The 22,357-nt window shown below is 39.0% G+C and overlaps 1 protein-coding gene across 2 annotated transcripts in view; it reads right to left on the bottom strand.

Annotated features, from left to right (window-relative positions):
• Positions 1-22,357, bottom strand: part of b3galt1b (beta-1,3-galactosyltransferase 1b) — a 72,718-nt gene that overhangs the window by 39,100 nt on the left and 11,261 nt on the right. The window contains exon 1 of one of the 2 annotated variants that reach the window (XM_088083226.1): positions 19,614-19,768. The exons of the other annotated variant lie outside the window; for it this stretch is intronic. The gene's annotated coding sequence lies outside the window, so the exon portion shown is untranslated. Of the gene's footprint in view, positions 1-19,613; positions 19,769-22,357 lie in introns of those variants that run through there. 2 annotated transcript variants of the gene reach the window in all.

The following is a 22,357-nucleotide window of genomic DNA, read 5'->3' as shown; positions in this document are numbered from 1 at the left end:
ATCTGCCTCACGATGGATGATCATGCAACAATTCATCCAACATGTAGTAAAATGGGCAAGCTATAGAGTGTAAGCGCGTTGCAACCTAAAAAACCAATATGTCCCGCACTGATGAAGAATTTTCCTGTTACATATTTGTTTTGGATGTATCAGGATACATTAGTGTTTACTTTACAAAAGATATGTGGTCAGACCACTTAAAAAATGAGTTTCAGTTATTGGATCACAAAGCATCTTGGTTGTCGTTTACACTTGTATTAACACTGTGCACTTGTGATTGAATCACCCATGATATACGTTAATACCAGGTATACACCATAAATGTATAATGAGACCTGGGTACAGTGCTAGAGGCGGGCTCCCTTTAATTCCTATGAAAGTTGCTCAGTGGCACATGAAGCCAAAAAAGTTTGGTTTCTGTTTTGTGAAATTACCTAGATCTTGGGCATATTTAGGCCCATAGAGTAAGCATGGCAGAGATTTTCGCTGCCAAGCGGCTAACTTACATTTTATTACTCTACTAATTTGAATGGGCATAAAAAGATTTAAACTTGCAGTTCTTCGAATTGAATGTCTAAAATCCCAATAGCAAACAAATTATTTAGCTTAGATTGTGATGCATAAAGATTTAGCCACTGATTTACAGAGTTCTCTTTCACAATGTAAGTCTATAGGAAAAAGTCCTTTTGGTCCAAATGGCATCACATGATGGACCCGGACATAATAATTCCGCCTTTGGCCACTATGTGAAATTGGTTTCAAAGCTGTTCTGGCACTGTTCCTGAAGACTTGGTAAAAACAGGCTAAATGATACCCCTCCCTAATTTTGTCCCAACCAACTTCGCAATGACCAAATAATGAGAACCACTCAGCACTTACTGTAACATTACAAGATTAAATTCTCAGAGACACATATGTCCAGGTAGGTCCTATTGACTGTTTATGGCAATAGTAGGCTCACACAGTCAGCTCACAAAGAAATCCAAGCAACAATTACAATTCAGCAAGGGGACCTTAACTGTCCCCAATAAACATCCATGGACAATAAATCTCTTAAATTGACAAAACCAAAAAGTGAGCCCATAGAAGAGGTATGGGTCATGGGGGTACAATGAGAAGTGTCAGGTTATAATGGCTGCACTGTGCATAACTTTGACTGAAGGTTACTTATCAGCTGGTGGCACAGCAGCCAGTGATTGTGAAGCATGAATGAAGCAACTGATACCAATCAGCTCAATCAAATGCTCTGCCTGATCTAATGCTATCCCCCCATTGCACTCTTTAATGGGTTTAAACTGTTTTGCTTGTAAGCAAATCTGCTTCATCCTAATTGACAGTACAAGTTTTATCTGACCCACAGCAATGCAAGGGTCAAACAGTTTCAGCTAATATCAAGAAAGTTGTCCATCTCATATATGCCTCATATATTTAATCCTAAAGCTGGAGGGTAGATGCACAGCATGGCATTTGTACAAGAACTCCTACATTCAGCTGCTCTCAGAGTTGGTGGGTTATTTGTCCAGATGGCTGCTTAAACGCCAAGTGACCTGCATCATCTCAACTCAGGTGGCAAAATGGACCATGTGCTTTTCCACTGTGTATGAAATGGGTGCCCCATGCCAGCGGTCATATGGGAGAATCAGCTACAGATCATCAACTCTCGGAGTTGGCAGGGATTTCTACAAACACACTTTTGCGAGGCAGATGCTTCTTGACATGGAGTGTGAACCCAAGCTGTCCAGTTGATACTCATCTGGTGCACAAATATACGGAGAAAAATACTGCTGATGGGGGGCGTTTGTTACACAGACATTGCTTCAGTGTGTCAGAATTTTTAGGCAACAACAGAAACAACAGAATTAATGAGAATGATAACAAGCACAGCTTTGCCTTGTTTTATATGCTGATCGCTGGGAATAGTAAAAGCAAAAAATGCATTTAGTTGACTGTGAAATTTGGTATACCAAATATGCTCCTAATGAGGTTGTCATCTCAGTTTTTAGGGGTCTGTAAATATGAGGATTATAAGGCCAAGCATTGATGTATTGATAGAGTAAAAGCAGCTGAGGGACCTGCACATGTGACAGGAAGTAATTACGCTTCCATTACGCAGAGTTACTCATCTCGGCTCACCATTAATGACCTCCAAAGATTTTCTTCTCATACGCTCCAAATGCATGGTTGCAGTTAATGTAAATAGCCGAGCATGACCCTCCTGTCACCACAGCCTTTCCCTTCTGTGGTAACATCAGCATTAATGATGAATCATTATGCAGTGGAATCTGGGTTTTTCGTCTCATTATCTGACAGGCTGCAGCTCTTCCGTCAACCCCAAAGACACCTCTGTCTGAATCCTATTATCCCTCTGCTCCTTTAGCCCTGTGTGGATGTGAAGAGGTTCACCAACCTCATTCTAAAGCACTTCACCATGACACATGTTGTTGACCACAGTTACACGTGTGATGTGCTGCACTGGTGTAAGCTGACTGAATAAATAAGTGCATTTTAAACACAGAATTTGATGTAACACTGCACACCCACACATGCACTTGCAGGCCACACAGACATGTTTTTCACAATCACACAGCATGCAAAATGCAAAACAGTCAGTTTTTTTGTGATAAGACTGCTGTCTCTGTGTGTACCCTTCAAAAACAGCACAGGTTCTCTTCCATTCACTGCCATTCCCTCTCCCTCACTCCCAAAGCTCTATCATGAAATATGCATTCACATTCAATACGTTGAGAACCAGAGTCAACACACAGAACCAGAGGAAGAGCCTGCTTCCTCCGCCAATCACAGTAGTAAAACCTACTACTTTTAGCCTCAAGCCCCTTTTCATCAGTGTGGTGCTGTGGATAATTTATGATACAGGTTAAAGCTGTCAGGCAAACACAATTACAGCTGGCCACTGTGAGTCTCTTTGACAAACACTTAGGACTTTTGTCTCCATTGATCATCAAATGTCAAATAGGACATTTTGATGGAGAGTATCCAGCTTCTGAATCAGGATTTTATCGGCACTGAATGCAGATTTTTCATAAACCATAAATGTATTTTGTATTTTGTGTAAATGTCACATCATGAGTATGTGAAAGCACGAAGCAGAGAGCCAGCAGAGCTGTTTAAGAGATACAGCAAGACTGAAAGCAGAGCATGGGGAACACACAGCTCTAGGGCTCCCATTACAGGTACAGGATATAGAAAGCGAGCAGAAGACAAGTGTCTCCAGAGAAACTCTGTCCAGAAAAGTGTAGCCGGCTCTGAAACAGTGTGTCAGTGCCACGTGAGGTAAAAGAGAGGTTATAAAACCCAAATATTTTAGAGGGTAAATGGATCCAGTTTGAATCAGTACATGAGCACGGAGGTGGAACTCTTCTTAATTTGCATTGCAACGCAAAAAAGAACTATTATCCTCAAAAGAAAATTCATTGTTTATAATTGCAAATTATAATTTCCCCACATGCACTCCTTGAGAGGAAAAATAAAGAGGTACTCAGAAAGAAAATGAATGGTGCCATCCAGGAGTTCTTAATTAATACATCTCCTCTTTATAAGCAGATGGCCGTAGCCACCGCAACAGAGATGCTAATTCCAGCCCTGCCCCAGAAATACATGTACTTCAAGCAGTTGGTTGTGTGTCCAACCAGTACTCCTGCAGAGACAAGAACATAATGGACATCCAACGTTCAAATTACAAGGACAATCTGGCGAATGACACATTCACTGTCATAAAACAGACATGATTTCAGTTTCCCAAGCATCGATGTGATACGGTATGTCTCCTCCATCATGAAAAGAAACACAGCGAGCCACACAATTTAAAGTAAAATCAATACAATCTTCATTCTCTGTGATGCAGCGACAAAGTGATTCATGTCCACATCATCAGAGAAAAAGCTTGCACCATCTGAAGTGTTGTTCAAGGCAATGTATTCAGTTCAGTGGGCACAGTCACCTAAGATGATGAATGAAAAGAAAAGTGGAGAAAGACATGGTAAATGTTGCACCAAATCCTTGTGTTCTACTCTATTTTCTTCCACCTGAAATATCAAGACACAATTGTGCATGAAGCAGTCAACTCAAATTCAAAGTGACAGAACCTGTGAGGAGATCTCAGTGATTCTTGTGTGCTTTATTTGGATTTTCAGCCTAGTCGATATATATATATATATAAACCTTCTGCTGCAGCTATTTGGCACTTTAGGCTGTTAGGGATCGTAGTTGTTATGCTTTAAGTCAAAAGTGCATACACAGTAATAATATATGCTTCTACTAAGCCATTCTGGCTTGGAGCCTCAGTCTGCTAAGTGTTGTGCAAATAGAGAAAGTAAATTACCATAATACCACACTGGCTGTGGTAAAATGCAGCAAGGACATCGGAGCACACAGCAAAAAATAAAATTGCTTGTAAAACCCCATCATGCAATCATTTCCTGAAAATGTAATAACACCTAACCTGATCAAAAAGGTAATAAAACCTTTTTTAAAACCTATAATCAGTCAATACAGAATCTCATAAGCCTGTAATGCTGGATTTCATGGCAGCTTTTCTAAAAAAATGCTGATGCAAGACTGAAAATTGCAAAAATAGTTGCGGTGCTGTCTCAAATTCGTAGTGTGTAAATATGAGCATTCAGTGTTTCCCATAGAATTAGAATCTATTTGTGATGATGGGGGGTGAATGCCAATGATCAGCTGTTGCTGCCATTTGACTCAGCCCTGAAGGACTGTCTCCGTGAGCTGCTTTCCTCCTTCTCTTTCTGCCCTGTGAGCATGAGCTGAGACAGCAGCAGAGGCTAACATCCAACACCAAATGCATACATAGGTACAGACAGAAAGCCTGAGGACATAATGTTTCCAGCCACAGCTGTCATCTGCGATGACATATGATAACTTTGGTAGAATTTAAATTTCCAAACATGAAAATAGTGTTTGATGTTAGTGTTCAGTAAGCTAACATGACACTGGATGTATCAATGTACGTATACTTTTACTTTTACACACTTTTACATCATAACATGACCTGAACTGTATTACACTGGCATTAAAAATGTTAAATATCAGTCAGGACATTTCATTAAATTGTTGGGGAAGTTATTACATTGATGTGTTTTATACATTTTTGATAAACATTACGTGTAAATTTTATTACATTATCAGGAAATTATGGGTGCTAAAATACTCACGTGCTAAGACAACATCACACTTAATTATGTGAAAGGCCTCCAATGATATGACCACTGGAAGCCCTTTATTATGACTGCATGCTTTGATCCACCTAATCAATGCGTACTTTTAATGAACTGTAATTGAAATAAAACCTGATTCAGGTTATGCACTACAAATAAATATTTAAGTATAAATATTATTACATTATCAAAACTGCCACTTGGAGGGCAGCAGACAGGAGAAACAGTTTTCTTATTTTCAAATCTAGGAGACATGAAGCAACCTATCATTCATCTGGAGTATTTTTGGCCACCTGGCCACATTCACATTCACATTCACATTCACTCTCCTTTTGGCACAACTTTTGGTCCACACCATAGACTGTATAAATAGTGGACATAGCTATCGTGACGTCACCCATTGGTTTATGGGCAGCTGTTTTGAAGCATTCTGGCTTTTGCCATCTTCGGTTTTTGGAGCCAGAAGTAACCATATTTGGGCATGAGGGGTAGATATGACTCACATACTGTAGCGATGCCTCATAGACAGTCTGTCACTCAAGCTGCCCCACGCTTATATATGCATAACTTTGGACCTTAATAAAATGTAAACAGGTAAGTTATATAAAAATGTCAGCCCTGTACAGCTGTCATGAAGGCAAAAATTAGTTATAGAGACCAAAACCATTTTTTGTTCTAGGCTGTAAACATGTTTATTTCTGCTGTAAAGATGGGCATTTTAACATGGGGGTCTATGGGGATTCACTATATCTTCGAGTCAGCCTCAATTGGCCATTTTATGAAGTGCAATTTTGGGCACTTACTTGCTTTCATTTTTTCTTCCTCAGAGGTTGCTGCTTGGTCTCCACCAACTGCTAAATGCCAAACCACATTAACCATTAGTAACAAACTTTGTCTGCTGTGTAGCACTGGAAAAGTGAGGCACAGTATTTCTTTTAAGAGCTTTTAGACTGAAAACAGCTGACTTTTGCAGTCAAAAGTGACTCTGAAGAGAGACATTTTAAGGAATGCGTTCCTTTCTTACTGAGGGTTAGATGAGAAGATCAATACCGATCAACGGAAAGTGTAGCAAGAATGTCTCTGTCTAAATGTAGAGACCAGTTTGGCCTGCTTTTGTCTTTTGGCTAAGTTACCATCTCCTGGTTATAGCATCATATTTAACAGATAGACATTTGATCTTATCTAACTCTCAGCGAGAAAGCGACTAAGCACACTTCCCAAAATGTCAACTTTTCCTTTAATACACACACCATACTCCACATAAACAAATCTTTGAGATTTCTGTATGTGAAAGGTTCAAAAATCTAGGTTTGATGGGTATCTGACTTGACGGAGAAAATCTATATCCATCACAGCAGGGCAAAGAAAGTCTTATACTTTTCAAAAAGGAGAGGCTACAGAACTCATGCCAAGAGGAATAACATGCAGAGCAAAACAAGAGCCTGCTATTCATCAAATGCCAATGCTTCAGGTTCAGAGAAATGTGTTTTATGTCAGGAATGAAAGACAATGCTGCTGGTTTGTGTGGCTTAAAGAAAGAGCAAACAACAAATGCACCTCTGTGTCCTTGTTGCTGCAGAAAGTCAAGACCCAGAATGTTAACCATGTGTGAGGGACGCATGTTTCCAAATTAAATTATTCACTTTAACACACTTTTGACTCCTTTTCATAATCCTGCAAGGACACCTTTTGTATGTCTGCACAGCTTTGTGCTGGTTGTCCATTGGAATTGAAACGTCCTTTGTAACTTGAAAATACACATTGCCATTTGTTTTCATTTGGCAGTTTGGCTGCACATCTGAGTTTACCCACAGGAACGTCTGAAATGTACTTTGAGTGAGCACAGAGAAATAAAGATCCTCCAGGGGCACTGTGCCTCTGAGGCCGGGCATATGGTGCATTATTTAGGGTACATTCAGCTAATAATTATGCTTTTTGTGTGAAAGTGTGAAATCTGGCCTCAAACTTGGTGACTCTGCATAACTAATTTAGGACAGACAGGAACAAATTACTCAGAATCTCGGAAAAATTAAATGTTACTGATGAATCCCAAACCAGGATTTTAGTCATGAAAATAATATTAACTATGAAAAAACCGATACCAAAGCAATCCATGCATGTAAATTAACCAAATGAAAAATGAAATTGGTGCAACACTACAAACATATTATGAAAACATTATTTCCTGAATTTCACAAAATCTGCCTCATAACTCCCATTATTTCTCTGAGAGTGAAAAGATTGTGTCAAACTATCAGGTTGGTGTTGTGGTATCCTGTCACAATCACAGAAGGAGCAACTAATGATCCTCTGAGAACAGAGGAAACAGCAGGTTTCTATACCTGCCATAATTACCGCTTATGTTTATTTGGATTGTGTGCAGCACAGAAGGAAGCACGGCTGTGTTTCCACCTCTCTTTGAGTCAAAACAGACTGTCATCCTGAGCAGGCAGCTCTGCCTGTCTCCACATTCAGGCTGTGCTCACCCAGTCTGAATCTTTCTCAATTCAGGGTCAGAAACAAGGACTAGGAAATCTGCTGTCATGTCTGTCGATTATGTCTCTACTTTTTATTATTGGAATTATTTGGAGTTATGTCAAAGTTCTTATTGTAAGTTTGGAAAGGTATGAGCTGCTGTTGTTGAGTGTAGAATATTATGGATATTGAATACAAATGGGTGTTTCAGTCCTGCGTGGAGTGGAATTGTGTATTTATTGTCTATTTAAATGTTTCATACACGATTTTCAAACACTGCAACTATATAAACAGCAATTAGTTACATAATAGAACATTTAAGTCTAGTCTAAGTTGATAGAACGGATTTAATTAGTGTGCTTACTTCTCTCTCTTTTACATTTTATTTACCTCTTTATCATGATTCTTCCTTGTTTTTCTCGACAGCTACTTTCACTTTCAATCTGCTCTCCTGGCTTCCTGTCTCGAGTTTAAGTCCCTGTTGCATTGATATGAAGTGGCAAGTAGTTATTATGCTGATAGAACACTGTCTTCACTAGAAAAACAACACTATTCATTTTTGTCTTTCAACTGCTTAAAGGGACAGTTCACTCCCGAATCAAAAACGCATATTTTCCCTCTTTCCTGTAGTGCAATTTATCAGCCTAGATTATTTTGGTTTGAGTTGCCGAGTGCTGGAGATATTAGCAAATTACTGCCTTCTTTTGAATAGAATGGAACTAAATGGCACGCGGCTTGTGGTGCTCAAAGCGGCAAAAAAAGGTTTCAGGTAGGAATAATTTTCTTTCCACAGAACTACACCCGCCAACTGAATCACCACACAAAGGGAAGCACGCATCTCTTGCTGGCTCCTCTCACACTGTTACAAGCTCTCGTCCATGAGTAGATGCATGCTTCCTTCTTTGTGGTTACACGGTTGGCTGGTGTAGTTCGGTAGAAAGAACATAGTCCAGTTATGTCGATTATCTTGACTAACCAGGTCATGATTTCTGGACAGAGAAATTGCTTTTGTTTTTCAGATTTACTTTGAGCACCACAAGCTGAGTGCCATTTAGTTCCATTATATTGGACCAAAAGGCAGACATCTGTTGTGGAAAAACTTGAACCCTCTGTCAATCTATAATTTGATGAATCATATAATAAACTCCATTAGCCACAGTTGACCTTAGTACAACATGAATGAATGTACGCAGTTAAACCAAAAACTATAAAAAACAGAGCAATTATTCAGCCTTATACAGTGTATTTCACATGTCATACAGAAGCATCTGTATCCCTGTTTAACACTGGAGTCTGAACACCTACAAGGTCTTCAACTTATAGCATCATAGCGTTCACACCCCCTGGAGCCTCCTTAGATGCCTGCATGCAGACAGTGAAGGACTCTGAGGCCTCAGAAAATATCTAACCATGGCCGTGGCTGAATCATATATTCATACAATTATTGTTATTTTTCAGGATGACATTTACATAGTTTCCTATAGAATCATTTTTCCGCAACAACATCTCTGCTTTTGATAACTCACACCAAAACAATCTAGATTGATAAATAGCACTGCAACTAAACAAAAAACATGCAGTTTTGATTTTGGGGTGGACTGTAACTTTTAAAAAGCAAGGTCAGAGGTTGTAAGGGGCAGCTGAGCATTTGGAGCTTGGGATTTTGACAATGGAGACCACAGTTGCAGGTTTTAAAGCCTTCAAGAGTTTTTTTTACTTGTCGAAGAAAAATATTGTTAATTTGTCAGAATGTGAATGTGTTCCATGGCTATTTGTCATAAACCTAATTGACAGATGCAAGATAAATGTAACAATTCATAAGCTTAATTCTTTGTTTGCAAGAGGTTACCTAAAGTGTGTTATATAGATTAGTGGTTCCCAAATGGTAGGTCTTCGTCCAAAATGGGTTGCGGGTCCATTCTGAATGGACCGCAAATCACTCGCGACCATGTCACGTTTGTGAAAAACACTTTATTTTGAAGTACGGTACGGAGGCCCTTCTGTGCGGAGTCTGCATGTTCTGTGTCTGCGAGGGTTCACTCCGGAGTCTCCTGCTTCCTCCCACAGTCCAAAGACATGCAGGTCAGGTTGATTGGAGACTCTAAATTGCCCTTAGGTGTGACTGTGAGCGCGAAAGGTTGTCTGTCTATATGTGTCGGCACTGCAATAGTTTGGCAACCTGTCTAGGATGTACCCCGCCTTCTGCCTTATGACAGCTGGGATTGGCTCCAGCCCCCCACGACCCTTGCGAGGATAAGCGGTTACGGAAAATGAATAAATGCATGTTTTAAGCCCACGTGATATTTACAGTTTGTGAGATAAAATTGAATATGTATTTATTTCTCTTATGTGTGAACCTTGAAGTACAAGGAGAAATCTGGACCCACTGGCTTGACCACTTAGGAACCACTGTTATAGATTACTAAGTTTAAAAAAAAGAGGCAAATTGGATAAAAGTCAATACTGAACTTGGCTGAATATGTCGTGTAGTCAAGGCTCCCAGAGAGCTGGGTAGGTTAGTCATTTTCACACTTAGTATATAGTTGACCCACCTCATTACCCACCACTTAGCCCACTTAGGTTATTTTTTAAATTAGTTATCCCCGATTAGGATGTTCCACTGTAAAACAACTTAACTTCAGCCTTGCTAATACCGGCCACTACTGATTCTGATTTTGTTCCTCGTCTTGTTTCTCTGTACATCACCACCTTGGCCTGCCTTTACACAAACATCTTCCCTTTAGTAATTTAGAACCTCTTGTGTACAAAGCTCCAGACTCAAACTCAATCCATAACCTCTGGTGCTCTACCCTCCCCAGCCAACCCTCCCACTGGCTTCGATCAAAGACAAGGTGCTCAACTGTCTCTGCCTCAGACCGAAAATCCCTCCTCCACAGCTGGATCAAGGTGTATTGTGTGTCTCTTTGTAGCTCTGTGAGCAATCCTCAGTGAGGAGTAGAAGTACATTGTTTCATGGCAGGTTTTATACAGGAAGGACCAGTGTCCTCAAAACCAAGAGGTCTTCCAAAATGCCCTCGGCCACTCTCTCCCTCAGTGCCCGCTTGTGTTTGATCATCACTGCCAAAGCTTCACTGGCTTCCCTGCTGATCTAGGTGGACCTCTCCATCCAAGGGGAGCTCAGTGACAGACTGCTACGACCCCCATCTGCTGTCCATTATCCAGAGCTGCTGCTCATGATTAAAATCATCTCCTCCACCTACTGGGATCCTTCAGAGAGTGAGAAAAATACAACCTGGGAAGGGAAGTCTTAAGCCCTTTCAAGTTCTGTTATGGTAACGTGATTTGGATTGGTGTCTCACAAATTGGTAGTCCTAAATATCTCTTTTGGTGCCCTTGTGCTCTTTTGTTTTCCTCAGTGTAATTATTATTATTCTTTTGAGGAAATCCAACTTCTCATGCATGAGAATTAATCAAATTTTGCACACAGGCCCAAACACAAGCCAATGGTCCTGTTACCAGCGCTACAGCTATTGTCTAAATTTCAAAAGTTTTAAAATGTTTAACAAATCATTTATACATACCACAGCTTTGCAGCTTACACCATAATGTAGGCCCAAATATGGACAAACTTTTGTACACTTCACTGTGGTACAAATTATGAAGTACATAACTATGTTTTTAATCACAAAAAAAAAAAACTGTAAAACTAAAAAAATCTATCTCCTCCCACATTTTTTGCTCAGTTGACACCAAACTTGGTACAGGGCATCTTTGATCTCTCCTACATAAAAGATCCAGATTTGATTGATCAAAAATTAAGCCTACAGTGCATCAAGATATTTGACTATAAATAGTGCTGTTAACATATACTTGCACATTCTTGCTAAATGAATATTCAAGACTCATGAAAAAATGATATATTGTGTATATATATATATATATATATATATATATATATATATACTGTATATATTAAGTGTGTAACATTTCACAATTTTATATCATAAACAGAAATTTTGACAGCATTTTAAATTCTGCTCTCATATATACTATTGCAGTCTATGGGGAAATGGCATCTTTAAACATCAATTCAACACTTGTGGAGCACATCAATCTTTGTAAAAACAAATAAATTCTTAGAATCTCTTTGTAGTCTAGCTGAAGTATGCAAATTCTCAGAATTTTATCTTGTGGCAGAGGCACAGTGTGACGCCATCTATAATTTCTCACTTGGCATGTAGCTCACTGGGATAGTGATTTGCCCTTGGTGCCTGAGGTTGCAAGTTTAGCCTCATGTGATGCAAAATGCATATTCTAATGCAAAGTTGTTCATTGTCCTTCCAATTCAGCTGGTGCTAAAAATGCCTGGCCCTGACCCATTGATGCGCAGCAGCTATAATTACTATAATTATTGACTGGAACGAGGGAAGAGAGAGAGGGGTGACATGTAAGAGTCCCTGGCACTGCAATTGCCTGGTCACCATCATAAAGGAACAAACATGGTGGGAAATATCTTCATTCGCTTTCTTGCAGAGTTAAATGCGCAAACTATGCACCATGCTACTTCATGGTGCAGTGACTTCCTGAACTCTCTGATGGTAGCCTAGAAACCCTATTGCTCTCAGCCAAGAAAGAAAAATAATACACTTTGTTTTCTATAATTTTTAAACAAAGTAAGTTAAATGTGTTAAACAGTAAGCTTTACGAGTCAGTTTTGTCACCCGGGACACAACCAGGCTAGATATTTTCCGAGTGTTTATGCTAAGCTACGCTAACAAACTGCTGTCTACAGATTTACATTTAGGGCAGAATCATGTCTTGGGTCAGGTACCCAGGGGGGCCCGGCAGGTGACCCGCAAAAAAAGTGATTTGCATGTGCTATTATTTCCTTATTTAATTTGCATGTATGGTTCTTGGTGAATATACTGTTTTGTTGGATGATAAATATATCAAATAAAATGTTAATAATTACTACTACTTTGTGCCTCGGCTCTGTGTTCTGCATCAGCTAGAATATGAAAGCCATTTAAATCAGGTGAACTACCAACCGGCATGTTAATGAAGATGTGCTGCTACAAATGAGAATAAGCTTTATATAAATACACACACACACACACACACACACACACACATATATACACTCACACACTTAAAGCCCTCTAAGGCAGACTGTGTTTTGTGATAATGAGCTTAATAAATAAAGTTTACTTGAATTGACTTAAGGGTTCATTTATACTCCCTTTACATACACAAATAGAAATGTCCCTTTCAAATGTTTTAAATGTCAATGCCGTCATACTTCCATGCATCCTTTAGGTTGGCATACATACAGCCAATAGATAGCACTGCAAAGTCAGAAGTGTACTTTTTTGAACAATTTGTTTTTGAACATTGAAGACGGCGGTAGAGCTGGAGGCCAATACATTCATCAAGTGTACAGAGAATTCTTTTCACTATGATATCCATTTGCTCCGTTCAGCCATTTTTTAAATGTCTTTTTTGTCTTTTACAACCCTTTCTCACTTGATTTCGGCAATGATGGCACTGCTCCGTTTTGTCTGTAAGCTTTCAGAATACATGCATAGAAAAAGACGAAATGAAAGTAAAGTACTGACAGAAGGCTCCATCCATGTCCATAAACATATGCAACACTGAGCATGAATGAGCCCTCATGGGGTACAGACATGAGATTGATGTCTTCTCGTCTAACTCTGGCAAGAAAGCAAATATGCATATTTTCCAAACTGCCAGGCCTTTTCCTCTCAGGGCTCTGGTCACAAGGACGCTATTGTGGTCCCCCAACTCCTACAAGCACTGCATGAAGACTGCAGCATTTACAGAAGGGAGCGGAAGGTTATGAAACAGTTCCAGCGATAGACAGACAGAGAGACAGATAGATGGCACAAAAGCAGGATGTAGACAGATCACAGCACATCACTGCAAACATGTCCCTTCACTAACTGAGAGGAAGAGCTGCAACGTGCTCTAATGAAGTCTGCCAAAATCACAAATTGTCACACATGTTGTTAACTTTACTTTTGTTCCATTTTTATTGAGTCTATTCCCTGCAAACTGGGAGTTTTACTGTGTAAGAAGCCAAAAGCAATATCTAAAAAGGCAGATGGAGCTGTCAAAGGCAACGTCTTTAAAAATGAAACCAGCAGCAATTTGTTTTAGTCAGACAGACGACTTAAAATCTCACTGACTTCGATTTCCATTTCTTACTCGGCAAAGAAATTTTACAGTCTGACCCTAACTACATTTTGACCAAATCTTCAGACTTTCAGAATTTATTTCGTCTTCTCCTTGTGTTAAGTAACACAAGTTGACAGAAGACTTCCTGAAGTAAGTTATGATTATACGACCAAGCATTCATGATTCCTCTTAAGCGCAGCTCTACATTGCCCAAAAAAGTGTCTCATTAGGCAGATAATAATTGGTGCTGACAGTCAGTGATGAGTGAAATAGAACCAGAGAGTAATTACAGAAGTAGATTCATCATAGTTACTGTCTGTAATTATGTCTTGGCAGTTTTACTGTAATTCAGTGATGAGACAGATTGCAGGGTAGAAAATGTGCATGGAGTTGCAGAAAATCCTCCAAAAAATATATCTTACAAAATCTAAACACAACTTAGGCAGTGTTATCATTTAAATAGAGTCTATGTAGCATTTAAAATAAGAACTATACATACAGTATACTCTTTTTATGCTCCAATGACAATCTTTTCTAGCACTTTGCAACATAAAAATCAGGGTGATGGTGCTTAAAGTCCCTCAGTTGTAAACAGATATTTCACCATATCTCTCTTTCATCTTAAATGTTTTAGTCCAAACCGTGTGAAGAAAAAAAAGCTGGCACACCATAATATAAAAGGCAAGCACAAAAGAGCAGCCTATGTTTTGGGTGAATGCTTATTCACATGTTTCTTCAAGGCCAAACCGCAATTAAGACAAAAGCAGACTAAAAACAAATCCGTAAGCAACAGTGTGCCCTGATTGCCTTGAATCTCACAAACACACTCGCTGCGCTGTGTTATCACTGTACAGTTCAGCTTTGTTTACCTCGCTCCTCCTGTTCAAATAACAAGGTGTTGCAGCATTGAGTCAATTTTATTTATATATCCCCATAGTCTGTCCCCGAGGACGTTACTGCACATCTAACACTTGGTTAGTAAGATAAGGGAAAACTAAGAAAATGAGAAAAACAATCACAGAAAAAAAAAAATCTGGGCCCAGTTCACATCCAGCCACCTTACCCAGGTGAAAACCCTGACACTTGAAGTAAGTCTCTTCAAAGGCAGCGGGGGCACAGCCCCGAGTGGTTCATCTCAACTGCACAGTATGGAAGGGAGGCTTTAATGCCGGCAGTGGCACAGTTGTGTTACACTTTCTATAAAGAGGCTTTGAGAGTAGGCCAATGGCAAATTGATGCTTTGTTCACCTCGAACTTCCAAAAATAAAGTACAGCCGAACCTCAAAGGCCCTCTCTTAATGCTGCTGAACAGGCATTTTAATGTGGACTCTTTATACTAAGATAGCAAGAAAAAGTACAAGATGAAGGCTTATTTCTAGACCTCAGTAAAGTAGGTGTTCAGTAGATCTTTATCAATACATATTCAAAGAACTGACTACACTGAATCATCACTGACCATATCAGGAGCTCTCTGTAGTGGAGCGCCCCTCACTAGTGACTGGGAGCACCTTTGGTCATCTATAGGCCTTTTTACACAGAGACTGTGCTATGAAGCTGCTCTGAAGTCCCTTCTTTATGCTGCCTTTGCATTTTAAACACGACAAACAAGCCAAACAACTGCAGCATCATGCTGCTCCAGTGTGTGGTTTTAGACAACATCTCGGCATCTCTGAAGCAAAAGAGGAGTGACGGGCGTGAGGTTTAACCAGACTGAATATAAGGATGGACAGCATGATGGCTACCCAAAAGTAAAGCCAAAACATCTTGATTGCTCCTGATGGCTGGCTGCAGGACAGGTCGTATAGCCTGTCCCCTTTATGTTAGTGGATGGGACATGGGCCAATCTAAAAACTCAACATATGTGTAAAATATTTTTTTCCCAAATATGGTTTCTGTTATTGGTGTAGTTCATATGTTTGTTTAAGTGTTTGTTTTTCAAATAAGTTTGGTTAATTAGTTATTTGATGCTATAAAAAGGGGATTTGACAACATGATTGACAGCTTTGTGTGCCAATCAATGTGCTCGCATTAAATGGTGCTGCTTGCGATTGGGGGGAGGGTTTCATGGGCAGGAGCTTGATATCACTACTGCGCAGATGCAGGCTCCAAATGACGTCACCAGTGCAGAACAGCAGTGGCCGTAATCCGGATATTTTGGCATCATTTTCTGCACTGGGAGTAATTGCCCATCTTTATATACAGTCTATGGTCGAGACAGCATTGTAAGCAGAAACCACTATATGAGCATAGTGCAGAGCGGCGATTAGCTAGCCAGTGGGATGTTAATACAGGGCTCACATACACTGGCATACATGCACAGCCGGACTGATCCATCACAATAAAGTAAGCTAATGTGAGCGCCTAGCTTAGGAAAAAAGAAAAAAGAAAACAACTACATAGTCTTTATACTATGAAATCAGCAGAATGATCCATTGTCTTCACATCTTTTTTAGTGCCTTTTATTTCCAGTTCAAATGAAACTACAGATTTCTCAACAGAATCGATAAAATAGTAATAAATCAAACAAAGGGATTGTTTGTTGTATCTTCCAGCATATAATGTGAGCAGTAGAAACACATTTTATAAACATTTGGAGCCCTTGTGCAGTGGATATGATGGATGGCAGTGAGGAAAAATGAATGTCCCCCAACACCAGAAATATTCTGTTAAAGGACCAATAATTCAATTTTTAGTTCTCACTGATACCTGAAATTGTCTCTGCATGGAACAAACCCAGTCTAGAGAGATGTATGTAGTGTTAGACTCCCACCTACTTCATTCTTTATCATTTACGACCTTGATTTCTTTATGTGAAAAAGACATTGTTGCTCACAGAACATTTATAGATTTAAACATTGACCACTGCTGTTTCAGTCTCAGTCAGTACACATGAGAAAGTAACTTGTAACTGTCAGTATAGCATTTTATAGCATTTTATAGCTAAATTAGAGTTCGTAAAATTACTGAATGAGCATGAGAAACGATTTGACATCTTTGAGAGCAAAAGCCTTTCATGCCGAGGCCAGTACAAACACAACCAAAAAATCCTTTATCTATACTTTGTCCTGAAACATTGCCCTTCTACAAAGCAATTACAGAGGGAAACGAGGAGCCGCAGGTACTCTTCTGGAATACAAAGGACGACACTGCAGAAAGGATTTGCGTCTTTGAGCACTTGGACACAGAGTGATTAACCTTTATCTCTCAACCTGTCCCTGTCAGACATCATTAGTGAGGGGACGCTCACAAGAAAAGATGGCATGAAACAAAGAGGAACATGATGTGTGTAAACTCATTTTATCATAGAAGGATGACAAGTGATGTTTTTACAACATGCTTATATAATATATGAGAGAAGACAGCTCAGCACCATGCTGCTAAAAACAAACAGTCATAAATTATAGATTAGTGAATGCATTGTGGTTAAATGAGTTTTTTGTCACATTTTTGTAGCCTCATAATGCCAGTCAAAAGTATATTTGTTTTATTTGAGGGGCACCTAATGTTTTTCATCCCATTAACTGTCACTCCAACTAAAGGCAGAGCACAAAGCTTTTATTTCCTCACTGCTCTCCTTTCCTGGGTCTTCACTGTCTGGCAGCTCGGTTCACGGTGGCCTCGACATGTCATGCCTTGCATCACTCAATATGAGTCAATAACATCACACGCAGGCAGGGCCATGCTAATGAGCAAAATGTGGCAGGTGAATACAGTTTTCTTTCAACCACATTATTCCCAGAGCTGTGCTAGTTTCAGTGGCATCTTGGTTAGACCTATAAAGTTTTATGCACTAGTATTAGATATTATAGACAGAACCCAGACCTAGCTATATTAACACTACAGACATGTGTCCTGCCTGCTTCTCCAAAACAACTCATTTTTCCAGTCACAGAAATAGACTATTAGCAGGACACACTAGGATCGACCACCACCATGCACAGAGGCACCTACATGCATAACTGTGCATTTTATGAAATTTCCCATTTACTGAAAATCAATTTTCAATCAAAAAAAGCAAGTGGAACAGACAGAAAACACTAAACATCAGAATATTTTATTTTTCCCCCATTCTAGTTAATTGAGATTATGGATGCTGAAATGGTTGAGGGAGTATTTTAAACTAAGCTTCTATCAATGCTAAATCAGGCATTTAGTGTTCCAGCTGCTCATAAAATATTACAGCCTACAGATCAACTCAGCAGGGGAAATGCATTCTACAAAACCTGCAATCTGTAACTAGGAGAATTATCCAGATTCATGATCACCGTTGGGGAGGCCACTGAAAGCAGATTTGTAAGCAAACACTACACACTGAAAGAAGCTGAGCTACAGCAAAGCTACCCAATGTAGTTTGCTTAACTGAAGCTACTTAGAAAAAGGTTTTTCCATCTATTTTGTAAAAAATGATCGAATTGACAATGTGCACGTGATGTGAAATTCTAACAAGATATACAGACAGGCCACATGTCACTGAAGTGAGTTTTCAACAACAACAACAACAACAACAACAACAACAACAACAATCTATTTATGGGAAAGTTTGAGCAATGTCAGCTTTGGTTTTGTAAACAATGTCCATCAATTAAATTTTTCCAGTGGTAAAATTGAAATAAATCTTCCCCTTTCTTTTAAGGCCCAAAGTTGTTGCTAGTTTCAGTCGTTTGCTGTACAAAAAATGGTAAAAATAAGTTTTTAACTGCCTGAATCACTATGTAAATGTGTAGTTGAGCTACCAGCAAGCTACTGCAAAATGTAGTTCAACTTTAAGCTGAATTAATTAATTCACTACTCCTCAACGCTGCTCACCATATGCAAAAATATAACTGTAAGCAAAGAAAGGTCATTTATATTCTATTGTGGACTTGCTATGCTGCTGAAAGCACTCTCGTACAGGGCTTCGCACTCAGAGTTCAAAGTTCAAATAATTTGAACTGCTAACCTCCATAGTTCAGTGGAAAGAGAAGGCTGGTGATTTAGAGTCTGATGCTCATATAAAAACATAAATACAGGAATTGAGAACAATCTCACCCCTCGTCTCTAAACACCCGTACTTTACTATCATACAGGGACCTGTAATGGATCCACTGAAAGAGTATTAATGTTTTGAAAATATTTTTCATTAAATCATGGATATACTTCTTCTTCTTCAACAGTCTGCACGCTCAAGACAACACCTGCCTGGAATAACATTTCTAATAGCAGTTCCTTTTAACTCTAATGTTATAAAACTAGTCTAACTAATCACACATTCAACAGCAGAGATGTAGCGTGCTGAAGGTTGTGCTCTACCTTACAGTGTCTCATCTGCTGCTTTAGGAACACATTGCTTTTAAAAACAGAACTTTTAATGCAGGTTAAAGGAGATTTCACCTCTGTGTGCTCAGTGCACGTCAGACTACAGACTAAAAAGAGAAACTGCTAGCATGACTTTATCAAAGCTGACATTTCAAAAGAATAAAAAAAACATCTTTACATATTGTATTTTTATGTGACTTATACTCACAGAAACTTCCTTCAACTCTTAAAAAACAGATTTGTTCTCAAGAAGCAATCAATTTAAGACAGTTTTGATTTTGTGGCATTCATTCATTTTCAGGAACTGTGATGGCTGCACCAGCTGCAGCACAGTGAATTGTATTGATGACAGCTCCCCTGCAAAAACCTTAGTTTTGTAAAGTTTACACCAAACAGCTGATGTTATCTGCACATTGTACACATATCAGCAAACAGATACATGATGACACAAAGCTTTAATTTGTTTGGTATTGTTAGCAGTAAATTAGTTCTTACCTGTAGTGCGCAGATTAAGTTTGTGTAGAGTCACATTTGAGGTATTTTTAGACAAGTTTACCTTGAGTTGTTTAAACTTCAGTGTCTTTGAGTTACCAGTTTGCTGAAGGGACATTTTGTTAAGCTGCAACAAAAGATGCACTACCTGAAGCCTGAAGCAGAGCTCTTAAATACAGGAAGAAGTCTATCAGACTGTACCAAACGCCCACTGCATCATGGGGGGGATTGGGATTTCTAGGTAAGAGAGTTTCCTTTTTTTCTTCTTCAAACTATATTAGTTTGTTGATGCTTTTGTTTAAGTTAGGTGAAATATTACTAATATTGTTGGACTAATTGTCCTGCTTTGTTTTATATGTAGTTTAGGTGGTGTTTGGCTTTGTGTAACCCCTTTGTTTTAAATTTAGTGTTATCAGCCATATTAGATGTTCCCTTTTGTTTGCCACCAGTTTAGGGGTACATTCAATCTCGTAACGTTTTGCACTATTAGGCTACGGTTTCCGAATTAAACAACATGTTTCCTCAAAATATTTATGAACCATACTTTGAAGTATGTTTTCTCCTGTTTGGTGGGTGTATTAAAGGTGTTAACCAATCAGCAGCAGTGTTAATAAATGTCTGGTAGATCTTTACTGACACGTTTTGTTTACATTTCAAACTTCCTTTAGTAACGTAAACATGTTTTTCATGCAAAAAAAAGCACTTTGAACTGAAGTGAATTAAACACCCTCAAATCAAAAGACACAACACAACAGGGTGTTTAACCTCCCACCGTGTAAAGTTGTGCACCGTGTTGTGTTTTGTCAGGGCTGAACGCAACCCAGTTGTTGTCAGTTTATGTTAAGTTATGGGCCTTACTGACTCCTTTTTTAGCCCCAGAACTTCACTGCATGTTTTCTAAATTGATTGATTCATATTGGGGTAAATAAAACCCTTTTTTAGTTTTTTAAAAAAATTGATAGCTTTGCTTCATTTTGGACAATAGCCTAACCTGTTATTTTTGGATGTTCTGGTTGCAATCTCATTAGCTCACAAGATACATGTCATTTTTGAAACACTTTTTTGTTTTTTTCCACCTTTGACGGGGCTATCGGTGTCATGCACACCTCCATTATGTTGAACTATACTAAATGCATCTGAGAAAAATATCTCTAACTATTTTAAGCAAAGTGCTTGTAAGCAGTCTTACCAGATCAGTTTCATCCCTGTGCGTTCATTAAAGTATCTTCTGTGCATAAATGACTTTTTGGGTCAATGTTTATAAAGCCTGTGATATATTTCAACATGTGCTTTTATCTGTGCTGTCATGTTTGACGAAATCCTGCAGTAAATGTTTCTAAGTCTGTGCTGAGGATATTTGAGAAGGAAATGTAACGTGCAATGTTACAATTTTTGTCTATGGCTATTTATTTGTTTTGTTTTCCCTGTCAAATAGCTTTTAACATCACTTCCCCCAAGTGGCCTTAGACTGCATGCTTTTCATATTTTAATGTGCTGAATATGTTAATGAATAATTCTTTGATCTGTCAAAGTTATTTTTCTGCTGCCTGCAGTGAATGACTGGCCTGTAGGAATGGCTTTTTACATAAGACCCCAGGCTGGTCAAGCAATCATGACCAACATTGGCTGCGCAGCAAGATCTGACTCAAAAAATATCCTGTTTACAAAAGAGATTTTCATTTGGCTCCCTTAAGCTACAAAGAAGTCTCACTTTCCCCTCTGTTTCAGATTTTCCATCCATCCATTCCCGGCTAATATTACCCCAATTCAGCTTCCAATAGCCTCCAAGACAAGGTCTTTAATCTTGTGCTGATATTACTGCAAATGGACCGATGAAACCATGTGCATTTATCTTCCTCTGTCAAATACTACCATCATCCCCTGTTAAAATCTTGTTCTGTGCTTTTGTGTTTCTTCTTCATAATAATTGATAAAATTATTGGCTGACTGATGAGTACACTACCGAGAAGCAATAAGCAAGATATTAGTTTCATCTAATAATTTAGTCCAAATCGCTGTCTTCCACACTGCAGTTTCAGCAAGCAGAGGGGCGGACATATAATTTTTCTCCAACACATGACCATTACCATTCTGCAGCCCCCTCTAACAAATCAATAGCATCTCTGGTCTCAGTTTATTTCAATCACGTGTTCTCATTAAGTGTATCTAATGACAGCTCTCCTCGCTAACATATCACTGAAATAGATGTTGCCTACCATGTTGCAGAGGAGTCGATCTTTTCTCTCCTCTGAGGGAGAGAATACCTCCTGAATAGCAAATTATCCTGTTAAAGAAAAATCTGAGGGTGTCGTTAAATTGAAAAAAAAGAAAAACATCATCTAGAATTATCAAGTTGATAAGGTGAAAAAGTTTTTATGAAGCAGAAGCAAAAAAGTACAATACTAACTTCCCTGGAGCTCTCCACGGGCACGTCAGAATAACAAGTGAAAAAGTGCTGGAGCAATGCTTTGGGGAATGATCGAATGGTTGGGTTTCCTCGATTCCTTCGGCTAAAATGTTTCTATTTAACACAAGTTTCAACTAAAAGCCCTTTTTTTTTTCAAGCAAGCGCTGCAGTGACGGCCCCAGTGCTTTAGGATATATAGATTTAGGACACTCATCCACTCGTACAACTAAAAACAAGTCAGAATTGATGTTGCGCTTAAAGCACATCATACTGTATGTTTCAGGAGTGGAGTACTCGTCGTCCCCCTGAGCTATGCCTCATACGTTTTCTGCAGTCATCA

This window comes from Plectropomus leopardus, chromosome 10, assembly GCF_026936395.1.
Source record: "Plectropomus leopardus strain MGB_pleo_1.0 chromosome 10, ASM2693639v1, whole genome shotgun sequence".
Taxonomy (NCBI): Eukaryota; Metazoa; Chordata; class Actinopteri; order Perciformes; family Serranidae; genus Plectropomus; species Plectropomus leopardus.
This window is presented reverse-complemented; position numbering and strand designations above follow the sequence as displayed.